This window comes from Enhydra lutris, unplaced genomic scaffold, assembly GCF_002288905.1.
Source record: "Enhydra lutris kenyoni isolate GAN:26980312 unplaced genomic scaffold, ASM228890v2 scaffoldscaffold105, whole genome shotgun sequence".
NCBI lineage: Eukaryota > Metazoa > Chordata > Mammalia > Carnivora > Mustelidae > Enhydra > Enhydra lutris.
In genome coordinates this window covers 1587357-1599078 of record NW_019154189.1, presented here as the reverse complement: position 1 = coordinate 1599078, position 11722 = coordinate 1587357, and positions in this window count along the sequence as shown.

The following is an 11722-nucleotide window of genomic DNA, read 5'->3' as shown; positions in this document are numbered from 1 at the left end:
TCTCAGAGTCCACAGCCTCCCATGGTCCATCTCCCCCTCCGATTTCCCCCAACTCACTTCTCTGCTCCAACTCCCAATGCTGTCCGTGTTATTCCTTATGCACCACAGTTAAGTGAGACCATATGATAATTGACTCTCTCTGCTTGACTTATTTCACTCAGCATAATCTCTTCCAGTCCCGTTCATGTTGATACAAAAGTTGGGTATTCATCGTTTCTGATGGAAGCATAATGCGCCATAGTATATATGACCATATCTTCTTTATCCACTCGTCCGTTGAAGGGCATCTTGGTTCTTCCCACAGTTTGGCGAACGTGGCCATTGCTGCTATGAACATTGGGGTACAGATGGCCCTTCTTTTCACTACATCTGTATCTTTGGGGTAAATACCCAATAGTGCAATTGCAGGGTCATGGGGAAGGTCTACTTTCAATTTCTTAAGGAATCTCCACACTGTTTTCCAAAGTGGCTGCACCAACTTGCATAATTCAATTTTCAGACAGTTCCTTGCTAGTGCATAGAAACCAGATGATTTTCATATCTTGATTTTGTCACCTGGTACTTTAGTAAATTTATTCATTAGTTCTAACAGTGTTTTTGGATCCCCTGGAGCTTTCTACCTATAAGATCCTGTCATCTAAAGCAGGTAATTTTACTTCTGTCTTTCTGACTTGGATCCTTTCCTTTCTGCCTTCATGCCTAAATGCTCTGGCGAGGTGATACCCCACTGTGATTTTGATTTACATTTTCCTGATGATTCATGATGTTCAGCAACTTTTCATGTGTCTGTTGGCCATCTTCTTTGTGTTCTCTGGGGGGAAATGTCTATTCAGGTACTCTGTCCACTTTTAGTCAGACTATTTGCTGTTGTTCTGGTTGTTGTTGCTGTTTGGTGTTCGGTTGTATAAGTTCTGTATATATTTTGGATAGTATCCCTTTACCAGATAAATAACTTTCAAATGTATTCTCCCATTCAGTTGCTTGTTTTGCATTATGTTGATGGCTTCCTTTGCTATGCAAAAGCTTTTAATTTTGCTGTAGTCCCAGTAGATTTTTGTTATTGTTTTTGCTTTTGTTTCCTTTGCCTAAGGAGTCATTTCCATAAATATGTTGCTAAGGCCAATGTTCAAGAAACTACTGTTTATTGTTCTCTTTTTCAGAGTTTTATGGTTTCAGGATCACCTCACACCTGTCAGGATGGCTAATATCAAAAAGAGAAGAAATAGCATGTGCTGCTGAGGATGTAGAGAAAAGGGAACCCTCATGCACTGTTGGTGCGGATGTGAATAGGTACAGCCAGTATGGAAAACAGGATGGGGGGGTTCCTCAAAAAAAACAAAAAAATTGGAATACCTTAATGATCCAGTAATTTCACTGAGTATTTACTGAAAGAAAGAGGAAGCACTAATACGAAAAGATTTATGAATCCCTCTGTTTATTGCATCGTTATTTACATTAGCCAAGATATGGAAGAAACATAAGTGACCATCAATAAATGAATGGGGAAGAATCAAGATGGCAGAGAAGTAGGGCGACCCTGGGCTTTCCTAGCCCCTCAATCACACCTGTATTGAAGTCAGATCACTTGGAGCACCTAGGAAAGCAATGTGGAGACTGAGAGAAGCCTCTCCACAGTTGAAGGAAGACAGCGTGGCAGGTGCGAGGAGTGTGGAAGTGAATTGAGGGAGAGAAAAACTGCAGTGCCATGGAAGGGAGGGGACGCTTTCCACAGAGAGAGAAAGGGAGAGAAAGAGAGAGGGGGTGAGAGAGTGTGGCCTCAGGTTCACACAGGACAAAAACCTCTACAGACCACAGACTGGGGAGCAACTGTTCTGAATGTCACAGATTTTTTTTTTTTTTTTCAAAGAGCCTGGGGAGCTCAAACTCTGAGGTTTTGGAGGTGCATGACTTTTGCCAGAGTGGAGCTGTAGCTTGCACTCTTGAGGAGGAGGAGGCCGCTGGACCAATGACACACAAGGTGATATAGGGATCTCCTGTGTCACACTGGGGGAGAACATTCTCTTCCTGGAGTACATTTGGAAGAGGATATAGTGGCTCTCCAAGGACAAAAGACCCTGCAGGCACCAGCAAAGGGCCGCTCATGGGTCAGGGGACAGAGGCGTGTGCAGAAGGTGGATAACTGAGTCGCTGCTTTTAAAAGTGCCACACCATAGATTTTGCAAGCTATGCAAACTTGGGACTGTTTTCCTGGGACAAAGGACACCAGACACAGCACAGGGAGGCTCTTCTCTAGAGGGGAGGGGTGCGTCCCTGTGGTGCCAGCTTCTTTAAGACTTGGAGTTTTGAATCCCAGCAGGGAGCCAAAGACAAAACACAGGAGAGCTGTGATGCGGGGCATGCTGATGGCTCTCTCTATTCTGTGAGGGCTTCTTGAACAGTGGAGGGTTGTGAGATCCCCTGTCTGGGGAGGAAATAGTAGGGTGGAGCCATTTTCCCCACACCACCAACACAGTCAGACTTCAGAGAGCAACACAGTGGCGTCCAGTGGAGGCAAGAGCAACACAGTGGCACCCAGTGGAGGCAAGAGATGGAAGTACATATTTATTGGGACCGGTTTGACTGAGCCAGTGCAGTGGGGGGTCTCCGCCAGAAGACAGCACAGGCAGCACCCTGCATGCATCAAGTCTAATGATCATAGAGGGCTTTAAAGCATCACATGCAGTTCTGCAGAAAAAAGGACCAGGCTTTACATCCTTTTTATTTTCTGTTCCTTTCTTTCCTTTCTTTTTCTTTCCTTTGGAATCAGGGTTATCAGTTTTTCTATCTTATTTTCCTCTTGGGTTTTTGTTTTTAAATTGCCTTTTCCTTTTATTTTGGATAAGGCCTCTGTTTATCTTTTTTTCCTCCGTTCGTTTTCTTTGAAATCAGGTTTATATATTTTTTTAAATTTTTAATTTATTTTTTAATTTATTTTCAGTGTTCCAGAATTCATTGTTTATGCACCACACCCAGTGTTCCATGCAATATGTGCCCTCCATATTACCCACCACGAGGCTCAACCAATCCCCCACCCACACCCCTATAAAACCCTCAGATGGTTTTTCAGAGTCCACAATCTCTCATGGTTTATCTCCCCCTCCAATTTCCCCCAACTTCCTTCTCCTTTCCATTTCCCCATGGGTTCTTGTGTTATTTTTTATGTTCCACAAATAAGTGAAACCATATGATAATTGACTCTCTCTGCTTGACTTATTTCACTCAGCATAATCTCTTCCAGTTCCGTCCATGTTGCTACAAAAGTTGGGTATTCATCCTTGCTGATGGAGGCATAATTCTCCATAGTGTATATGGACCACATCTTCCTTATCCATTCGTCCGTTGAAGGGCATCTTGGTTCTTCCCACAGTTGGGCGACCGTGGCCGTTGCTGCTATAAACATTGGGGTACAGATGGCCCTTCTTTTCACTACATCTGTGTCTTTGTGGTAAATACCCAGTAGTGCAATTGCAGGGTCATAGGGAAGCTCTAATTTTAATTTCTTGAGGACTCTCCACACTGTTCTCCAAAGTGGCTGCACCAACTTGCATTCCCACCAACAGTGCAAGAGGGTTCCCCTTTCTGCACATCCTCTCCAACACACGCTGTTTCCTGTCTTGCTAATATTGGCCATTCTAACTGGTGTTAGGTGGTGTCTCAATGTGCTTTTGATTAGAATCTCCCTGATGGCCAGCGATGATGAACAGTTTTTCATGTGTCTGTTAGCCATTAGTATGTCTTCATTGGAGAAGTGTCCATTCATGTCTTCTGCCCATTTTTGGATATGATTATCTGTTTTGTGTGTGTTGAGTTTGAGCTGTTCTTTATAGATCCTGGATATCAGCCCTTTGTCTGTACTGTCATTTGTGAATATCTTCTCCCATTCCATGGGTTGCCTCTTTGTTTTCTTGACTGTTTCCTTTGCTGTGCAGAAGCTTTTGATCTTGATGATGTCCCAAAAGTTCATTTTCACTTTTGTTTCCTTTGCCTTTGGAGACATATGTTGAAAGAAGTTGCCGTGGCCGATGTTGAAGAGGTTACTGCCTATGTTCTCCTCTAGGATTCTAATGGATTCCTGCCTCACGTTGAGGTCTAGTACCCATTTCAAGTTTATCTTTGTGTATGGTGTAAGAGAATGGTTGAGTTTCATTCTTCTACACATAGCTGTCCGATTTTCCCAGCACCATTTGTTGAAGAGACTGCCTTTTTTCCACTGCATATTTTTTCCTGCTTTGTCCAAGATTATTTGACCATAGAGTTGAGGGTCCATATCTGGGCTCTTTACTGTGTTCCACTGGTCTATGTGTCTGTTTTCATGCCAGTACCGTGTTGTCTTGGTGATCACAGCTTTGTAGTAAAGCTTGAAATCAGGCAACGTGATGCCCCCGGTTTTGTGTTTCTTTTTCAATATTTCCTTAGCAATTCAGGATCTCTTCTGGTTCCATCCAAATTTTAGAACTGTTTGCTCCAGCTCTTAAAAATGCCGCTGGAATTTTGATTGGAATGGCTTTGAAAGTATAGACTGTTCTAGGCAGTACAGACATTTTAACAATGCTTATTCATCTGATCTGTAAGCTAGGAATGGTCTTCCATCATTTTGTGTCTTCTTCAATTTCTTTCATGAGTGTTCTGTTGTTCATCGAGTACAGATCCTTTGCTTCTTTGGTTAGGTTTATTCCCAGGTATCTTATGGTTCTTGGTGCTATAGTAAATGGAATCAATTCTCTAATTTCCCTTTCTGTATTTTCATTGTTAGTGTATAAGAAAGCCACTGATTTCTGTACATTGACTTTGTATCCTGCCACGTTACTGAATTGGTGAATGAATTCTAGTAGTTTGGGGGTGGAAGCTTTTGGATTTTCCATATAAAGTATCATGTCAGCTGTGAAGAGAGAGAGTTTGACTTCTTCATTGCCAATTTGAATACCTTTCCTTTCTTTTTGTTGTCCGATTGCTGTTGCTAGGACTTCTAATGCTATGTTGAACAAGAGTGGTGAGAGTGGGCATCCTTGTCGTGTTCCTGATCTCAAAGGGAAGGCTGTCAGCTTTTTCCTATTGAGGATGATATTCGCTGTGGGTTTTTCACAGTTAGATTTTATGAAGTTGAGGAATGTTCCCTCTATCTGTATACTTTGAAGTGTTTTAATCAGGAACAGATGCTGGATTCTGTCAAATGCCTTTTCTGCAGCAATTGAGAGGACCATGTGGTTCTTCTCTCTTCTCTTATTGATTTGTTTTATCATATTGATTGATTTGCGAATGTTGAACCATCCTTGAAACGCAGGGATGAATTCCACCTGGTCATAGTGGGTAATCTTTTTAATGTGCTGTTGGATGCTATTAGCTAGGTTCTTCTTGAGAATCTTAGCACCCATATCCATCAGGGATATTGGTCTGAAATTCTCCCTTTTGGTGGGGACTTTACCTGGTGTGGGGATCAGGGTAATACTGGCTTCATAAAAAAAAGTCTGGAAGTTTTCCTTCTGTTTCAATTTTTTGAAACAGCTTCAGGAGAATAGGTATTATGTCCTCTTTGAAACTTTGGTAGAATACCCCAGGGAATCCGTCAGGTCTTGGGCTTTTGTTTTTGGGGGAGGTTTTGGATGACTGCTTCAATCTCGTTACTAGATATTGGTTGAAGCAGGTTGTGAATTTCTTTCTGATTCAGTTTTGGAAGTTTATATTTTTTTCCAGGAATGCATCCACTTAGTCTTAAGTTATTGGCATATAATTGTTGATAGTAATTTCTGATGATTGTTTGTATTTCCTGGTGTTCGTTGTGCTCTCTCCCTTTTCATTCATAATTTTATTAATTTGGTCTACTCTCTTTTCTTTTGGATTAGTTTGGCCAGTGGTTTATCGATCTTATAGATTCTTTCATAAAACCAGCTTCTATTTTCATTGATGGGTTCTACTGTATCTCTAGTTTCTATCTCCTCGATCTCTGCTCTAATCTTGATTATTTCCCTTCTTGTGTGTGTAATTGGCTTAATTTGTTGTTGATTCTCCAGTTATTTAAGGTGTAGAGACAGCTGGTGTATTCTGGATTTTTCAAATTTTTTTTGAGGGAGGCTTGGATGGCTATGTATATCCCACAGGTTTTGGACTGAAGTGTCTTCATTCTCCTTGGTTTCCATGGATTGTTTAAGTTCTTCTTTGATTTACTGGTTGACTCAAGCATTCTTAAGCAAGGTGGTCTTCAGCTTCCAGGTGTTTGAATTCCTTCCAAACATTTTCTTGTGGTTGAGCTCCAGTTTCAAAGCATTGTGATCTGAGAATACACAGGGAATAATCTCGATCTTTTGGGATCGGTTGAGCCCTGATTTGTGACCCAGTATGTGGTCTATTCTGGAGAAGGTTCCATGTGCACTCATGAAGAATGAATATTCTGTTGTTTTAGGGTCTAATGTTCTGTTTATATCTATGAGGTCCTTCTGGTCCAATGTGTCACTCAATGCTCTTGTTTTCTTATGGATTTTCTGCTTGGATGATCTCTCTGTTACTGAGAGTGGCTTGTTAAGATCCCCTGCTATTAATGTATTCATATCAATATGACTCTTTATCTTGATTAACAGTTGTCTTATGTAGTTGGCTGCTCCCATATTGGGGGCATAAATATTTACAATTGTTAGATCTTCTTGGTGGGTAGACCCTTTAAGAAGGATGTAGTGTCCTTCTGTATCTCTGACTACAGTCTTCAGTTTAAAATCTAATTCATCTGATATGGGAATCGCTACCCCAGCCTTCTTTTGACACTCATTGGCATGAAAGATGCTTCTCCATCCCCTCACTTTCAGTCTGGATGTATCCTTAGGTTCAAAATGGGTCTCTTGTAGACAACTTATGGATGGGTCTTGTCGTTTTATCCAATCTGCAACCCTCTGCTCTTTTATGATGCATTTAGGCCATTTACATTGAGAGTGATTATTGAGAGGTACGTTTTTATTGACATCGTGTTACCTGTGAAGTCTTTCTTTCTATAGATTGCACCATAAATTTCCACACCAGACTCTCTCATGCGTGCTGCCACCCAGACACTCTCACTCACGCCCATGGCTCAGGGACCAACGCCTGACTTCTTTGCCGCACTCTCTCTGGCTCAGCACCAGCAGCGGTGGCCATCCTGGGTCCATGGGCTTAAGCCCCTGTCCCTAACCGCCCGATTCCACCAATTTCCCCTTAAGATCTTTTGCTCTTTTTGAGTGCTTTCAACCAGACTCTAGCTTAGTGCTTGTCCCCAATCACAGGGCACTCTCATATTGGGGTATTACTTTCTAATGGGTCGCTTCTGGTGGCTCCCTCCCCCTTTTGTTTATCTTCCACTACCAGTCCGATGTTCCCACTCTGCTTTACCTGTCCACTGGCGTCTTCTGCCCCCATAGAGATCCAGAAGTGTATGATTGTAATCTCAGGCTGATTTCATGGGTGATCAGAGTTCTTTGGTAGATAATCAACTCACTTCAGGGGACCGGTTGAAACAGCACCTTCTACTTCTCCACCATCTTGTCACCCGTCTCCAGGTTTATAATTTTTGATTGGTAGTGTTTTGTTGTTGTTGTTGTTGTTGCTTCTTTTCTTTTCCTTTTTTTAAATAAGGATTTTTCTCCCCCCCCCCACCTTTTTATCTCAGGCTTATTTTAACAACAAGAACAATGACAACAGCAACAACGAATCAAACCACATTTGGTTAAAGGTCCAAAAACTCCCTACTGAAGGCAAGAAGGAGCTCTTCAGAGGACTGTGGAGTGGGAAAGGGCAGCCAAAATGCAACAGCAGAATGCATACAGCATACATCAGAAACATCCTGAAGTGCCTGACAGGCTATGGACCATGTATGACCCTGTCTTAATATAGCCTTACTCTCAGGAGCAGGAAACATGAGAAACTCTCAAAGCATGCAAAAGGCAGAAACTTAACTAAAAAGAAAAGGCAGCAGAATTATCCCTAGAAAGAAAGGTCAGGAAGATATCACAGCCAGGGACCTGCTCAAAACAGATATAAGCAATATATCTGAATAATAATTCAGGACAGTCATAAGACTGCTTGTTGGACTTGAATAAAGCATTGAAGACACCATAGAAACCCTTGCTGCTGAGATAAAATGCTTAAAACTAGTCAGGCTGCAATTTTTTAAAAAAATGTGCTATAAGTAGATGCAAAGTGAAATGGATATAGTCACAATGAAGACTGAAGAAGCAGAGAAGAAAATAGGTGATAGAGAAGATAAAATTGTGGAAAATAATGGAGCTGAAAAGGAGGGAGGAGGGAAACTATTAGATCATGAAAGTAGACATAAGGAACTCAGTGATTCCATAAATCAAAATAGTATTTGCATTTAGGAGTCTCAGAAGAATTGCAATAGACCTTTTCACTGAAACTTGGCAGGCTAGAAAGGAGTGGAAGGACATATTCAATGTGCTGAGTGGGGAAAACATGCAGGCAAGAATACTTTATCCAACACAGCTGTCATTCAGAATAGAAGGAGGGATAAATAGTTTCCAGGACAAGTAAACCTAAAAGAGATCATGAACACTGAAACAGCTCTGCAAGAAATATTTAAGGGGACCCTTTGAGTGCGAAAGAGAGACAAAAAGCAACAAAGTCTAGACAGGAACAGAGAATATCTATAAGAACGGTGACTTTACAGGTAATACAAAGACACTAAATTCATATCTATCAATAACTGTTCTGAATATAAATGGACTAAATGCTCCAATCCGAAGACATGGGGTATCAGAACGGATAAAAAACAACACCCACTGATATACTGCTTATAAGAGACTCGTTTTTGACCTAAAGACACCTGTCGATTGAAAGTGAGGGGATGGAGAACAAGTTGGCTTGCTAATGGTCATAAAAACAACAACAACAACAAAAACAAAAACAAAACAAACAAACAAACACAAAACTGTAGTACCCGTACTTATATCAGACAAACCAGATTTTAAACCAAAGGTTGTCTGAGAGTTAAGAAGGTGGATGAGTAGGGGCGCCTGGGTGGCTCGGTGGGTTAGGCCGCTGCCTTCGGCTCGGGTCATGATCTCAGGGTCCTGGGATCGAGTCCCGCATCGGGCTCTCTGCTCGGCAGGGAGCCTGCTTCCCTTCCTCTCTCTCTGCCTGCCTCTCTGCCTACTTGTGATCTGTCTGTCAAATAAATAAATAAAATCTTTAAAAAAAAAAAAAAGAAGGTGGATGAGTAAGGGGCCCTAATTTCATCTGGTCCCTGGAATCCAGCTAGGTAGTTATCAAATCATTCTGAACACCTGTGAAATCAACCAGATATCTGAGAAAAGAATCACTAACTATACTACAGATAGAAATCCACCACTTTCTGCAAGGTAGGAGGTGTGGAGATGTGAATCTGAGGTGATATATTGGAAGATAAATGGCAAAGGGGGGCCTCCATAAGCCAGGTACCAGAAAGCATTCTAAACAAGGGAACTCAAACTCGGAACTTCTAGAAGTTTTCCAGAAAGGCTCTCGGGAGACAAAACAGGGCATCATCCCAGGTAGGACAGTGTGTGGTCTCAGGATCCCCAGGGTCACAAAAAGACCAGGGGTGCCTGAGGCTGGCAGAGATCCCAAGCATTGGAGCAGGGAAGCCAGCTGCAAACAGCGAGTCCGGGCACCAGGTTTTGCTTGGTGTTGCCATAAACCATGCAAACCACTGCATGGACTGGTTGGGCAACTGCCTCTCCAAGCAGAGGCCCAGGAAGAGCAGGAGCCTCTATGAGAACCCACTCCTTCGCCTAGGAGGAGCTGCACGGGAGCACACTGCAGGAGTCTCTGAAGTTTGGAGACTCCAAACAGGGTCACATGCTTGAGATAAAAATGCTTGGTCACAGGCTGGGTGAACACCGATATTGGATGGAAACCAGGGAGATAAGTGTGATTGACTGCTTTTCTCTGAAGATGCAATGAAGAGTGGGGTTCATGAACTTTCAGCTCTGGGACTAGATACCAGGGAGCCGATATTTTCAACCCCCACTACAGCTCCAGAGCCGCTTACACTGAGCCTGGCCCCCTGCCAAGGGCAGTGCACTTCTCCCCAGGCAAAGACATCTGAGAATCAGTGCACCAGGCTGCTCCCCTAGAAGAAGAGCAGGATCTTCCAGTGAATACTAAGTTAACCAAGCATACAGAACTGCAAAACTCCAGCTCTTTGGGAAAGAAGTATATAGTTTTCATAGTTTGTTCTTACTATTCTTTACTCCTTCAGCTGTATATTTTATTTTCCTCTTCAGCAATTTTCTTATTTTATCAATTCTTCTTTTTTAAATTATGCTATGTTAGTCACTACACAGTACATCATTAGTTTTTGATGTAGTGTTCCATGATTCATTGCTTGTGTATAACACCCAGTGTTCCATGCAATGCATGCCCTCCTTAATACCCATCACTGGGCAAACCCATCTCCCACCATCACCCCCTCTAAAACCCTCAGATTGTTTCCCAGAGTCCAAAGAATCCCATGGTTCATCTCCCCACTGACTTTTCCCCCTTCATTTATCAGTTCTTTTTTTTTTAAGAATTTTTGCTTTTTCATTTTCACACTAACATTTTATATATATATATATATATATATATATATATATATATATATACACATTTCATTTTATGGTTCCTTTCACTTTATTTAAATACATTTTTGAATACATATATGTTTTTCTTTCTTTCCTATTTTGGGATCTAGTTTCCTCTAACAAACAGCCCAAAATACAATCAGGATCAAGTTTACTGTTCTGTTTCGTTCAACTTCTCATTTGATTTTATACTCATTTTCCCCCTTTCTTTTCCTTTTGTCTTCTGATCTCTTCTGATTTGCGTAGTGTTTAATTTTCTGGTGTCATTGCTTTTAAAATTTTTTTTTGTATTTTCTCTCTTTCATCTGTTTTTTTCTAGACATAATGAGAAGACAGAAGAAATCATCCCAAAATAGAGAACAAGAGGCAGTATTCATTGCCAGGGTTGGAATCAATATGGATACAAGTAAGATGTCACAGCTAGAATTCAAAACAACAATTATAATGATAGTCACTGGGTTTGAAAAAATAATAGAAGACACTAGAGAATCGTTTACTGGAGAAATAAAAGAACAAAAATATAAGGTCAAAAAAAACACTATTGGTGAGATGCAATAAGAAATGGAGGCTCTAACTGCTAGTATAAATGAAGCAGAAGAGAGGGTGAGTGATAAAGAAGACAAAATGATGGAGAATATGGAAGCTGAGAAAGAGAGAGTTAAACAACTACTGGAACACGAGGGGACAATTTGAGAGATCAGTGATACCATAAAGTGAAACAATATTAGAACAATTGGGGTCACAGTGGAAGAGGAAAGAGAAAGGGAGGCAGAAGGCTGTATTTGAATGAATTATAGATGAGACCTTCCTTAATATGGGGAAGGAAATAGGCCTTCAAGACCAGGAGGCAAGAGAACCCCCCTCAAAATCAATAAAAACGGGTCAACAAATTCAGATATAATAGTGAAGTTTGCACATTTCAGAGATAAAGTGAAAAATCCCGAGAACAGCTCGAGACAAGAGGTCCTTGACCTATAAGGGTAGAGACATACGGCTGGCAGCAGACCTGTCCACAGAGATCTCGCAGGCCAGAAAGGACTGGCATGGTATTTTGAAGGTACTAAATGAGAAAAATATGCAGCCAAGAGCACTTTGTCTGGCAAGGACTCTCATACAGAACAGAAGGAAAGATAAAGAGCTTC